The sequence below is a fragment of the Triturus cristatus genome, chromosome 1_1 (genome assembly GCF_964204655.1).
Source record: "Triturus cristatus chromosome 1_1, aTriCri1.1, whole genome shotgun sequence".
Classification (NCBI taxonomy): Eukaryota; Metazoa; Chordata; class Amphibia; order Caudata; family Salamandridae; genus Triturus; species Triturus cristatus.
The window spans coordinates 1,095,917,542-1,095,931,115 of record NC_140579.1 but is presented as its reverse complement, the minus strand read 5'-3'; positions in this window follow the sequence as shown (position 1 = coordinate 1,095,931,115).

The window sequence follows — 13,574 nt, the reverse complement described above, 5'->3', positions numbered from 1 at the left end:
TAGGTAAGGCATCTGGTCTGTTTCTTATCTAACTCTTTTTTTAAATGTTTCTTTACAGGGCTTCCCCGGGCCGTGCCGTTCCCGTGCAGCGTCGTGCATGGAGCGCTTCCCTGGTATGTATGATGCTGTTTGCGGGTCTTAGGTAAGGCATCTGGTCTGTTTCTTATCTAACTCTTTTTTTTATGTTTCTTTACAGGGCTTCCCCTGGCCGTGCCGTTCCTGTGCAGCGTCGTTCATGGAGTGCTTTCCCCGGTATGTATGATGCTGTTTGCGGGTCTTAGGTAAGGCATCTGGTCTGTTTCTTATCTAACTCTTTTTTTTGTGTTTCGTTACAGGGCTTCCCCGGGCCATGCCATTCCCGTGCAGCGTCGTGCATGGAGCGCTTTCCCCGGTATGTATGATGCTGTTTGCGGGTCTTAGGTAAGGCATCTGATCTGTTTCTTATCTAACTCTTTATTTTTATGTTTCTTTACAGGGCTTCCCCGGGCCGTGCCGTTCCCGTGCAGCGTCGTGCATGGAGCGCTTTCCCCGGTATGTATGATGCTGTTTGCGGGTTTTAGGTAAGGCATCTGGTCTGTTTCTTATCTAACTCTTTTTGTTTCTGTTTCTTTACAGGGCTTCCCCGGGCCGGGCCGGGCCGTTCCCGTGCAGCGTCGTGCATGGAGCGCTTTCCCCGGTATGTATGATGCTGTTTGCGGGTCTTAGGTAAGGCATCTGGTCTGTATCTTATCTAACTCTTTTTTTTAATGTTTCTTTACAGGGCTTCCCCGGGCCGTGCCGTTTCCGTGCAGAGTCATGCATGGACTGCTTTCCCCAGTATGTATGATGCTGTTTGTGGGTCTTAGGTAAGGCATCTGGTCTGTTTCTTATCTAACTCTTTTTTTAAATGTTTCTTTACAGGGTTTCCCCAGGCCGTGCTGTTCCCGTGCAGCGTCGTGCATGGACTGCTTCCCCCGGTATGTATGATGCTGTTGCGGGTCTTAGGTAAGGCATCTGGTCTGTTTCTTATCTAACTCTTTTTTTTAATGTTTCTTTACAGGGCTTCCCCTGGCCGTGCCATTCCCGTGCAGCGTCGTGCATGGAGTGCTTTCCCCGGTATGTATGATGCTGTTTGCGGGTCTTAGGTAAGGCATCTGGTCTGTTTCTTATCTAACTCTTTTTTTTTTTTGTTTCTTTACAGGGCTTCCCCTGGCTGTGCCGTTCCCGTGTAGCGTCGTGCATGGAGCGCTTCCCTGGTATGTATGATGCTGTTTGCGGGTCTTAGGTAAGGCATCTGGTCTGTTTCTTATCTAACTCTTTATTTTCATGTTTCTTTACAGGACTTCCCCGGGCCGTGCCGTTCCCGTGCAGCGTCGTGCATGGAGCGCTTTCCCCGGTATGTATGATGCTGTTTGCGGGTCTTAGGTAAGGCATCTGGTCTGTTTCTTATCTAACTCTTTTTTTTAATGTTTCTTTACAGGGAATCCCCGGGCTGTGCCGTTCCCGTGCAGCGTCGTGCATGGACTGCTTTCCCCGGTATGTATGATGCTGTTTGCGGGTCTTAGGTAAGGCATCTGGTCTGTTTCTTATCTAACTCTTTTTTTTAATGTTTCTTTACAGGGCTTCCCCGGGCCGTGCCGTTCCCGTGCAGCGTCGTGCATGGAGCGCTTCCCCCGGTATGTATGATGCTGTTGCGGGTCTTAGGTAAGGCATCTGGTCTGTTTCTTATCTAACTCTTTTTTTTAATGTTTCTTTACAGGGCTTCCCCTGGCCGTGCCATTCCCGTGCAGCGTCGTGCATGGAGTGCTTTCCCCGGTATGTATGATGCTGTTTGCATGTCTTAGGTAAGGCATCTGGTCTGTTTCTTATCTAACTCTTTATTTTCATGTTTCTTTACAGGACTTCCCCGGGCCGTGCCGTTCCCGTGCAGCGTCGTGCATGGAGCGTTTTCCCCGGTATGTATGATGCTGTTTGCGGGTCTTAGGTAAGGCATCTGGTCTGTTTCTTATCTAACTCTTTTTTTTAATGTTTCTTTACAGGGAATCCCTGGGCTGTGCCGTTCCCGTGCAGCGTCGTGCATGGACTGCTTTCCCCGGTATGTATGATGCTGTTTGAGGGTCTTAGGTAAGGCATCTGGTCTGTTTCTTATCTAACTCTTTTTTTTAATGTTTCTTTACAGGGCTTCCCCGGGCCGTGCCGTTCCCGTGCAGCGTCGTGCATGGACTGCTTTCCCCGGTATGTATGATGCTGTTTGCGGGTCTTAGGTAAGGCATCTGGTCTGTTTCTTATCTAACTCTTTTTTTTAATGTTTCTTTACAGGGCTTCCACGGGCTGTGCCGTTCCCGTGCATCGTCGTGCATGGACTGCTTCCCCCGGTATGTATGATGCTGTTGCGTGTCTTAGGTAAGGCATCTGGTCTGTTTCTTATCTAACTCTTTTTTTTAATGTTTCTTTACAGGGCTTCCCCTGGCCGTGCCGTTCCCGTGCAGCGTCGTGCATGGAGTGCTTTCCCTGGTATGTATGATGCTGTTTGCGGGTCTTATGTAAGGCATCTGGTCTGTTTCTTATCTAACTCTTTTTTTAATGTTTCTTTACAGGGCTTCCCCGGGCCGTGCCGTTCCCGTGCAGCGTCGTGCATGGAGCGCTTTCCCCGGTATGTATGATGCTGTTTGCGGGTCTTAGGTAAGCTATCTGGTCTGTTTCTTATCTAACTCTTTTTTTAAATGTTTCTTTACAGGGCTTCCCCTGGCCGTGCCATTCCCGTGCAGCGGAGTGCAATGAGTGCTTTCCCCGGTATGTATGATGCTGTTTGCGGGTCTTAGGTAAGGCATCTGGTCTGTTTCTTATCTAACTCTTTTTTTAAATGTTTCTTTACAGGGCTTCCCCGGGCCGTGCCGTTCCCGTGCAGCGTCGTGCATGGAGCGCTTCCCTGGTATGTATGATGCTGTTTGCGGGTCTTAGGTAAGGCATCTGGTCTGTTTATTATCTAACTCTTTTTTTTTATGTTTCTTTACAGGCCTTCCCCTGGCTGTGCCGTTCCTGTGCAGCGTCGTGCATGCAGTGCTTTCCCCGGTATGTATGATGCTGTTTGCGGGTCTTAGGTAAGGCATCTGGTCTGTTTCTTATCTAACTCTTTTTTTTGTGTTTCTTTACAGGGCTTCCCCGGGCCATGCCGTTCCCGTGCAGCGTCGTGCATGGAGCGCTTTCCCCGATATGTATGATGCTGTTTGCGGGTCTTAGGTAAGGCATCTGGTCTGTTTCTTATCTAACACTTTTTTTAAATTTTTCTTTACAGGGTTTCCCCGGGCCTTGCTGTTCCCGTGCAGCATCGTGCATGGACTGCTTCCCCCGGTATGTAGGATGCTGTTGCGGGTCTTAGGTAAGGCATCTGGTCTGTTTCTTATCTAACTCTTTTTTTTAATGTTTCTTTACAGGGCTTCCCCTGGCCGTGCCATTCCCGTGCAGCGTCGTGCATGGAGTGCTTTCCCCGGTATGTCTGATGCTGTTTGCGGGTCTTAGGTAAGGCATCTGGTCTGTTTCTTATCTAACTCTTTTTTTAAATGTTTCTTTACAGGGCTTCCCCGGGCCGTGCCGTTCCCGTGCAGCGTCGTGCATGGAGTGCTTCCCTGGTATGTATGATGCTGTTTGCGGGTCTTAGGTAAGGCATCTGGTCTGTTTCTTATCTAACTCTTTTTTTTTATGTTTCTTTACAGGGCTTCCCCTGGCCGTGCCGTTCCTGTGCAGCGTCGTTCATGGAGTGCTTTCCCCGGTATGTATGATGCTGTTTGCGGGTCTTAGGTAAGGCATCTGGTCTGTTTCTTATCTAACTCTTTTTTTTGTGTTTCGTTACAGGGCTTCCCCGGGCCATGCCATTCCCGTGCAGCGTCGTGCATGCAGTGCTTTCCCCGGTATGTATGATGCTGTTTGCGGGTCTTAGGTAAGGCATCTGGTCTGTTTCTTACCTAACTCTTTTTTTTGTGTTTCTTTACAGGGCTTCCCCGGGCCATGCCGTTCCCGTGCAGCGTTGTGCATGGAGCGCTTTCCCCGGTATGTATGATGCTGTTTGCGGGTCTTAGGTAAGGCATCTGATCTGTTTCTTATCTAACTCTTTATTTTTATGTTTCTTTACAGGACTTCCCCGGGCCGTGCCGTTCCCGTGCAGCGTCGTGCATGGAGCGCTTTCCCCGGTATGTATGATGCTGTTTGCGGGTTTTAGATAAGGCATCTGGTCTGTTTCTTATCTAACTCTTTTTTTTTATGTTTCTTTACAGGGCTTCCCCTGGCCGTGGCGTTCCTGTGTAGCGTCGTGCATGGAGTGCTTTCCCCGGTATGTATGATGCTGTTTGCGGGTCTTAGGTAAGGCATCTGGTCTGTTTCTTATCTAACTCTTTTTTTTTTGTGTTTCTTTACAGGGCTTCCCCGGGCCATGCCGTTCCCGTGCAGCGTCGTGCATGGAGCGCTTTCCCCGGTATGTATGATGCTGTTTGCGGGTCTTAGGTAAGGCATCTGGTCTGTTTATTATCTAACTCTTTTTTTTTATGTTTCTTTACAGGCCTTCCCCTGGCTGTGCCGTTCCTGTGCAGCGTCGTGCATGCAGTGCTTTCCCCGGTATGTATGATGCTGTTTGCGGGTCTTAGGTAAGGCATCTGGTCTGTTTATTATCTAACTCTTTTTTTTATGTTTCTTTACAGGCCTTCCCCTGGCTGTGCCGTTCCTGTGCAGCGTCGTGCATGCAGTGCTTTCCCCGGTATGTATGATGCTGTTTGCGGGTCTTAGGTAAGGCATCTGGTCTGTTTCTTATTTAACTCTTTTTTTTGTGTTTCTTTACAGGGCTTCCCCGGGCCATGCCGTTCCCGTGCAGCGTCGTGCATGGAGCGCTTTCCCCGATATGTATGATGCTGTTTGCGGGTCTTAGGTAAGGCATCTGGTCTGTTTCTTATCTAACTCTTTTTTTAAATTTTTCTTTACAGGGTTTCCCCGGGCCTTGCTGTTCCCGTGCAGCGTCGTGCATGGACTGCTTCCCCCGGTATGTATGATGCTGTTGCGGGTCTTAGGTAAGGCATCTGGTCTGTTTCTTATCTAACTCTTTTTTTTAATGTTTCTTTACAGGGCTTCCCCTGGCCGTGCCATTCCCGTGCAGCGTCGTGCATGGAGTGCTTTCCCCGGTATGTCTGATGCTGTTTGCGGGTCTTAGGTAAGGCATCTGGTCTGTTTCTTATCTAACTCTTTTTTTAAATGTTTCTTTACAGGGCTTCCCCGGGCCGTGCCGTTCCCGTGCAGCGTCGTGCATGGAGTGCTTCCCTGGTATGTATGATGCTGTTTGCGGGTCTTAGGTAAGGCATCTGGTCTGTTTCTTATCTAACTCTTTTTTTTTATGTTTCTTTACAGGGCTTCCCCTGGCCGTGCCGTTCCTGTGCAGCGTCGTTCATGGAGTGCTTTCCCCGGTATGTATGATGCTGTTTGCGGGTCTTAGGTAAGGCATCTGGTCTGTTTCTTATCTAACTCTTTTTTTTGTGTTTCGTTACAGGGCTTCCCCGGGCCATGCCATTCCCGTGCAGCGTCGTGCATGCAGTGCTTTCCCCGGTATGTATGATGCTGTTTGCGGGTCTTAGGTAAGGCATCTGGTCTGTTTCTTACCTAACTCTTTTTTTTGTGTTTCTTTACAGGGCTTCCCCGGGCCATGCCGTTCCCGTGCAGCGTTGTGCATGGAGCGCTTTCCCCGGTATGTATGATGCTGTTTGCGGGTCTTAGGTAAGGCATCTGATCTGTTTCTTATCTAACTCTTTATTTTTATGTTTCTTTACAGGACTTCCCCGGGCCGTGCCGTTCCCGTGCAGCGTCGTGCATGGAGCGCTTTCCCCGGTATGTATGATGCTGTTTGCGGGTTTTAGATAAGGCATCTGGTCTGTTTCTTATCTAACTCTTTTTTTTTATGTTTCTTTACAGGGCTTCCCCTGGCCGTGCCGTTCCTGTGCAGCGTCGTGCATGGAGTGCTTTCCCCGGTATGTATGATGCTGTTTGCGGGTCTTAGGTAAGGCATCTGGTCTGTTTCTTATCTAACTCTTTTTTTTTTGTGTTTCTTTACAGGCCTTCCCCGGGCCATGCCGTTCCCGTGCAGCGTCGTGCATGGAGCGCTTTCCCCGGTATGTATGATGCTGTTTGCGGGTCTTAGGTAAGGCATCTGGTCTGTTTATTATCTAACTCTTTTTTTTTATGTTTCTTTACAGGCCTTCCCCTGGCTGTGCCGTTCCTGTGCAGCGTCGTGCATGCAGTGCTTTCCCCGGTATGTATGATGCTGTTTGCGGGTCTTAGGTAAGGCATCTGGTCTGTTTCTTATCTAACTCTTTTTTTTGTGTTTCTTTACAGGGCTTCCCCGGGCCATGCCGTTCCCGTGCAGCGTCGTGCATGGAGCGCTTTCCCCGATATGTATGATGCTGTTTGCGGGTCTTAGGTAAGGCATCTGGTCTGTTTCTTATCTAACTCTTTTTTTAAATTTTTCTTTACAGGGTTTCCCCGGGCCGTGCTGTTCCCGTGCAGCGTCGTGCATGGACTGCTTCCCCCGGTATGTATGATGCTGTTGCGGGTCTTAGGTAAGGCATCTGGTCTGTTTCTTATCTAACTCTTTTTTTTAATGTTTCTTTACAGGGCTTCCCCTGGCCGTGCCATTCCCGTGCAGCGTCGTGCATGGAGTGCTTTCCCCGGTATGTATGATGCTGTTTGCGGGTCTTAGGTAAGGCATCTGGTCTGTTTCTTATCTAACTCTTTTTTTAAATGTTTCTTTACAGGGCTTCCCCGGGCCGTGCCGTTCCCGTGCAGCGTCGTGCATGGAGCGCTTCCCTGGTATGTATGATGCTGTTTGCGGGTCTTAGGTAAGGCATCTGGTCTGTTTCTTATCTAACTCTTTTTTTTTATGTTTCTTTACAGGGCTTCCCCTGGCCGTGCCGTTCCTGTGCAGCGTCGTTCATGGAGTGCTTTCCCCGGTATGTATGATGCTGTTTGCGGGTCTTAGGTAAGGCATCTGGTCTGTTTCTTATCTAACTCTTTTTTTTTTGTGTTTCTTTACAGGGCTTCCCCGGGCCATGCCGTTCCCGTGCAGCGTCGTGCATGGAGCGCTTTCCCCGGTATGTATGATGCTGTTTGCGGGTCTTAGGTAAGGCATCTGATCTGTTTCTTATCTAACTCTTTATTTTTATGTTTCTTTACAGGGCTTCCCCGGGCCGTGCCGTTCCCGTGCAGCGTCGTGCATGGAGCGCTTTCCCCGGTATGTATGATGCTGTTTGCGGGTTTTAGGTAAGGCATCTGGTCTGTTTCTTATCTAACTCTTTTTGTTTCTGTTTCTTTACAGGGCTTCCCCGGGCCGGGCCGTTCCCGTGCAGCGTCGTGCATGGAGCGCTTTCCCCGGTATGTATGATGCTGTTTGCGGGTCTTAGGTAAGGCATCTGGTCTGTATCTTATCTAACTCTTTTTTTTAATGTTTCTTTACAGGGCTTCCCCGGGCCGTGCCGTTCCCGTGCAGCGTCGTGCATGGACTGCTTTCCCCGGTATGTATGATGCTGTTTGCGGGTCTTATGTAAGGCATCTGGTCTGTTTCTTATCTAACTCTTTTTTTTTATGTTTCTTTACAGGGCTTCCACGGGCTGTGCCGTTCCCGTGCATCGTCGTGCATGGACTGCTTCCCCCGGTATGTATGATGCTGTTTGCGGGTTTTAGGTAAGGCATCTGGTCTGTTTCTTATCTAACTCTTTTTTTTAATGTTTCTTTACAGGGCTTCCCCGGGCCGTGCCGTTCCCGTGCAGCGTCGTGCATGGACTGCTTTCCCCGGTATGTATGATGCTGTTTGCGGGTCTTAGGTAAGGCATCTGGTCTGTTTCTTATCTAACTCTTTTTTTTTATGTTTCTTTACAGGGCTTCCCCGGGCCGTGCCGTTCCCGTGCAGCGTCGTGCATGGAGCGCTTTCCCCGGTATGTATGATGCTGTTTGCGGGTCTTAGGTAAGGCATCTGGTCTGTTTCTTTCTAACTCTTTTTTTTTTTGTTTCTTTACAGGGCTTCCCCTGGCTGTGCCGTTCCCGTGCAGCGTCGTGCATGGAGCGCTTCCCTGGTATGTATGATGCTGTTTGCGGGTCTTAGGTAAGGCATCTGGTCTGTTTCTTATCTAACTCTTTTTTTTAATGTTTCTTTACAGGGCTTCCCCTGGCCGTGCCATTCCTGTGCAGCGTCGTGCATGGAGCGCTTTCCCCGGTATGTATGATGCTGTTTGCGGGTCTTAGGTAAGGCATCTGGTCTGTTTCTTATCTAACTCTTTTTTTTTATGTTTCTTTACAGGGAATCCCCGGGCTGTGCCGTTCCCGTGCAGCGTCGTGCATGGACTGCTTTCCCCGGTATGTATGATGCTGTTTGCGGGTCTTAGGTAAGGCATCTGGTCTGTTTCTTATCTAACTCTTTTTTTTAATGTTTCTTTACAGGGCTTCCCCGGGCCGTGCCGTTCCCGTGCAGCGTCGTGCATGGACTGCTTTCCCCGGTATGTATGATGCTGTTTGCGGGTCATAGGTTAGGCATCTGGTCTGTTTCTTATCTAACTCTTTTTTTGAATGTTTCTTTACAGGGCTTCCACGGGCCGTGCCGTTCCCGTGCAGCGTCGTGCATGGAGTGCTTTCCCCGGTATGTATGATGCTGTTTGCGGGTCTTAGGTAAGGCATCTGGTCTGTTTCTTATCTAACTCTTTTTTTTCTGCTTCTTTACAGGCTTCGCCGGGCCGTGCCGGTCCCGTGCAGCTTCGTGCATGGAGCGCTTTCCCCGGTATGTGTGATGCTGTTTGCGGGTCTTAGGTAAGGCATCTGGTCTGTTTCTCATCTAACTCTTCTTTTTTTTGTTTCTTTACAGGGCTTCCCCTGGCTGTGCCGTTCCCGTGCAGAGTCGTGCATGGAGCGCTTCCCTGGTATGTATGATGCTGTTTGCGGGTCTTAGGTAAGGCATCTGGTCTGTTTCTTATCTAACTCTTTTTTTAAATGTTTCTTTACAGGGTTTCCCTGGGCCGTGCTGTTCCCGTGCAGCGTCGTGCATGGACTGGTTCCCCCGGTATGTATGATGCTGTTGCGGGTCTTAGGTAAGGCATCTGGTCTGTTTCTTATCTAACTCTTTTTTTTAATGTTTCTTTACAGGGCTTCCCCTGGCCGTGCCATTCCCGTGCAGCGTCGTGCATGGAGCGCTTCCCTGGTATGTATGATGCTGTTTGCGGGTCTTAGGTAAGGCATCTGGTCTGTTTCTTATCTAACTCTTTTTTTTTATGTTTCTTTACAGGGCTTCCCCTGGCTGTGCCGTTCCTGTGCAGCGTCGTGCATGCAGTGCTTTCCCCGGTATGTAGGATGCTGTTTGCGGGTCTTAGGTAAGGCATCTGGTCTGTTTCTTACCTAACTCTTTTTTTTGTGTTTCTTTACAGGGCTTCCCCGGGCCATGCCGTTCCCGTGCAGCGTTGTGCATGGAGCGCTTTCCCCGGTATGTATGATGCTGTTTGCGGGTCTTAGATAAGGCATCTGATCTGTTTCTTATCTAACTCTTTATTTTTATGTTTCTTTACAGGACTTCCCCGGGCCGTGCCGTTCCCGTGCAGCGTTGTGCATGGAGCGCTTTCCCCGGTATGTATGATGCTGTTTGCGGGTTTTAGATAAGGCATCTGGTCTGTTTCTTATCTAACTCTTTTTTTTTATGTTTCTTTACAGGGCTTCCCCTGGCCGTGCCATTCCTGTGCAGCGTCGTGCATGGAGTGCTTTCCCCGGTATGTATGATGCTGTTTGCGGGTCTTAGGTAAGGCATCTGGTCTGTTTCTTATCTAACTCTTTTTTTTTTGTGTTTCTTTACAGGGCTTCCCCGGGCCATGCCGTTCCCGTGCAGCGTCGTGCATGGAGCGCTTTCCCCGGTATGTATGATGCTGTTTGCGGGTCTTAGGTAAGGCATCTGATCAGTTTCTTATCTAACTCTTTATTTTTATGTTTCTTTACAGGGCTTCCCCGGGCCGTGCCGTTCCCGTGCAGCGTCGTGCATGGAGCGCTTTCCCCGGTATGTATGATGCTGTTTGCGGGTTTTAGGTAAGGCATCTGGTCTGTTTCTTATCTAACTCTTTTTTTTGTTTCTGTTTCTTTACAGGGCTTCTCCGGGCCGTGCCGTTCCCGTGCAGCGTCGTGCATGGAGCGCTTTCCCCGGTATGTATGATGCTGTTTGCGGGTCTTAGGTAAGGCATCTGGTCTGTATCTTATCTAACTCTTTTTTTTAATGTTTCTTTACAGGGCTTCCCCGGGCCGTGCCGTTTCCGTGCAGAGTCGTGCATGGACTGCTTTCCCCGGTATGTATGATGCTGTTTGCGGGTCTTAGGTAAGGCATCTGGTCTGTTTCTTATCTAACTCTTTTTTTTAATCAGCTTGGGGCTGCAATTTGGAATCGAGTGATATGTAAAGTGATTCCAGATAGACCCTTTGCCCCGGAGGCGGATATCTGGCAGATGCCACCCTTTGCACAGATTGACCGCCTAATGTCCACGGAGGCGTGGAAGTCAGGGGGCTGCCTGATGTTGGCCGACCTGTACCCGGATGATAAATTTATTACGTATCAGGAGGCAATGACCGCCTTTGCGCTGGGAGCAGGGCAGTTTCTGCAGTATGCAAAAATAGCGGCAACAGCACGGCAATTGTGGCCTACGTTTCCAGAGGCTCTGGGGCACACCCGGACTTTGGTCACCATGATAGCCATGGCGGGAGGGGGACACTTTGTTACTCACCTCTATAAGGCGTTGCGGGACGACAGAAAAACCGGCCCCCTCAAAATAGAAGACAAATGGCAGCAGGTGTGCCCGCGGGATCTTACACCGCGGGACTGGGTGCGAATCAATGAAGGGGTGCGGAAGGTGGCAGTGAGCAATCGCTTAAAGCAAATCCAGTACAACATAATACACATGACATATTTATCCCCTAGACGGTTGCATGCCATTGATGGCTCCAGAGACCCCCACTGTCCAAGATGTCGGGGTGCCCCAGCAGATTTTCTACATATGGTATGGACATGCCCAACGATCCAGACGTACTGGGGGGCGGTTATTGCAGAGCTGACCCGGATAACCGGTTGGGAGTTTGCATCGGATCCTCATGTGTGTCTGCTGGGCCTGATTCCGCGAGACCCGAAACGCAAGATAAGCAGGCGGTTTCTGGTCCTGGGGCTAGTGATAGCCAAAAGGCGTATAGCTATCCACTGGTTGACACAGCAGGGACCTATATTGGCGAAGTGGAGATCAGATTTACGGGAATGGGCCCTAGCCGAGGAGGGGCACATGCGGAGCACCAGGAGAGACCCTAAGCTGCCTGAGGTGCTACTAGCATGGGGGGTGATGATGCAGGAAATAGCGGGACAAGCCTCCCAGATCACTATATCCAGTACGGCTGACATGCCCATCGGGGTGGGAGAGACCCCAGGTCGAGAGAGGGAGATCGTCGCAGACCCCGAGTGAATGCGTAGGAAAGCGAACCTTGCGTTGCAGTGACCCGGCAGAGGGGGGGGAGGGATTGGGAGGGCGAGGGGGGGGCGGTTGGGTTAGGGGACGCGGTTGGGAGTTGGGAGGGGGGAACTGTTTTTCAAACTGGTTTGGGGATAGCGAATTCACTGAGGCACCTATTGCACATACTGAAGATACTGGTTGCCCCACGGGGTTGCACCCACACATTGTGGCTGGGACCTGTCTTGCGGTTTACTAGATTGAGGCCTCTTTGGAGCATCTGTTGATATTACCCTGTTATGCAGTGTATTGATGATGACGGAAGTTGTAATTTTGTGGACGCCAATAAAGTTTGTTTAAAAAAAAAAAAAAAAAAAACTCTTTTTTTTAAAGTTTCTTTACAGGGCTTCCCCGGGCCGTGCCGTTCCCGTGCAGCGTCGTGCATGGAGCGCTTTCCCCTGTATGTATGATGCTGTTTGTGGGTCTTAGGTAAGGCATCTGGTCTGTTTCTTATCTAACTCTTTTTTTAAATGTTTCTTTACAGGGTTTCCCCGGGCCGTGCTGTTCCCGTGCAGCGTCGTGCATGGACTGCTTCCCCCGGTATGTATGATGCTGTTGCGGGTCTTAGGTAAGGCATCTGGTCTGTTTCTTATCTAACTCTTTTTTTTGTGTTTCTTTACAGGGCTTCCCCGGGCCATGCCGTTCCCGTGCAGCGTCGTGCATGGAGCGCTTTCCCCGATATGTATGATGCTGTTTGCGGGTCTTAGGTAAGGCATCTGGTCTGTTTCTTATCTAACTCTTTTTTTAAATTTTTCTTTACAGGGTTTCCCCGGGCCGTGCTGTTCCCGTGCAGCGTCGTGCATGGACTGCTTCCCCCGGTATGTATGATGCTGTTGCGGGTCTTAGGTAAGGCATCTGGTCTGTTTCTTATCTAACTCTTTTTTTTAATGTTTTTTTACAGGGCTTCCCCTGGCCGTGCCATTCCCGTGCAGCGTCGTGCATGGAGTGCTTTCCCCGGTATGTCTGATGCTGTTTGCGGGTCTTAGGTAAGGCATCTGGTCTGTTTCTTATCTAACTCTTTTTTTAAATGTTTCTTTACAGGGCTTCCCCGGGCCGTGCCGTTCCCGTGCAGCGTCGTGCATGGAGCGCTTCCCTGGTATGTATGATGCTGTTTGCGGGTCTTAGGTAAGGCATCTGGTCTGTTTCTTATCTAACTCTTTTTTTTTATGTTTCTTTACAGGGCTTCCCCTGGCCGTGCCGTTCCTGTGCAGCGTCGTTCATGGAGTGCTTTCCCCGGTATGTATGATGCTGTTTGCGGGTCTTAGGTAAGGCATCTGGTCTGTTTCTTATCTAACTCTTTTTTTTGTGTTTCGTTACAGGGCTTCCCCGGGCCATGCCATTCCCGTGCAGCGTCGTGCATGGAGCGCTTTCCCCGGTATGTATGATGCTGTTTGCGGGTCTTAGGTAAGGCATCTGATCTGTTTCTTATCTAACTCTTTATTTTTATGTTTCTTTACAGGGCTTCCCCGGGCCGTGCCGTTCCCGTGCAGCGTCGTGCATGGAGCGCTTTCCCCGGTATGTATGATGCTGTTTGCGGGTTTTAGGTAAGGCATCTGGTCTGTTTCTTATCTAACTCTTTTTGTTTCTGTTTCTTTACAGGGCTTCCCCGGGCCGGGCCGTTCCCGTGCAGCGTCGTGCATGGAGCGCTTTCCCCGGTATGTATGATGCTGTTTGCGGGTCTTAGGTAAGGCATCTGGTCTGTATCTTATCTAACTCTTTTTTTTAATGTTTCTTTACAGGGCTTCCCCGGACCGTGCCGTTTCCGTGCAGAGTCATGCATGGACTGCTTTCCCCAGTATGTATGATGCTGTTTGTGGGTCTTAGGTAAGGCATCTGGTCTGTTTCTTATCTAACTCTTTTTTTAAATGTTTCTTTACAGGGTTTCCCCAGGCCGTGCTGTTCCCGTGCAGCGTCGTGCATGGACTGCTTCCCGCGGTATGTATGATGCTGTTGCGGGTCTTAGGTAAGGCATCTGGTCTGTTTCTTATCTAACTCTTTTTTTTAATGTTTCTTTACAGGGCTTCCCCTGGCCGTGCCATTCCCGTGCAGCGTCGTGCA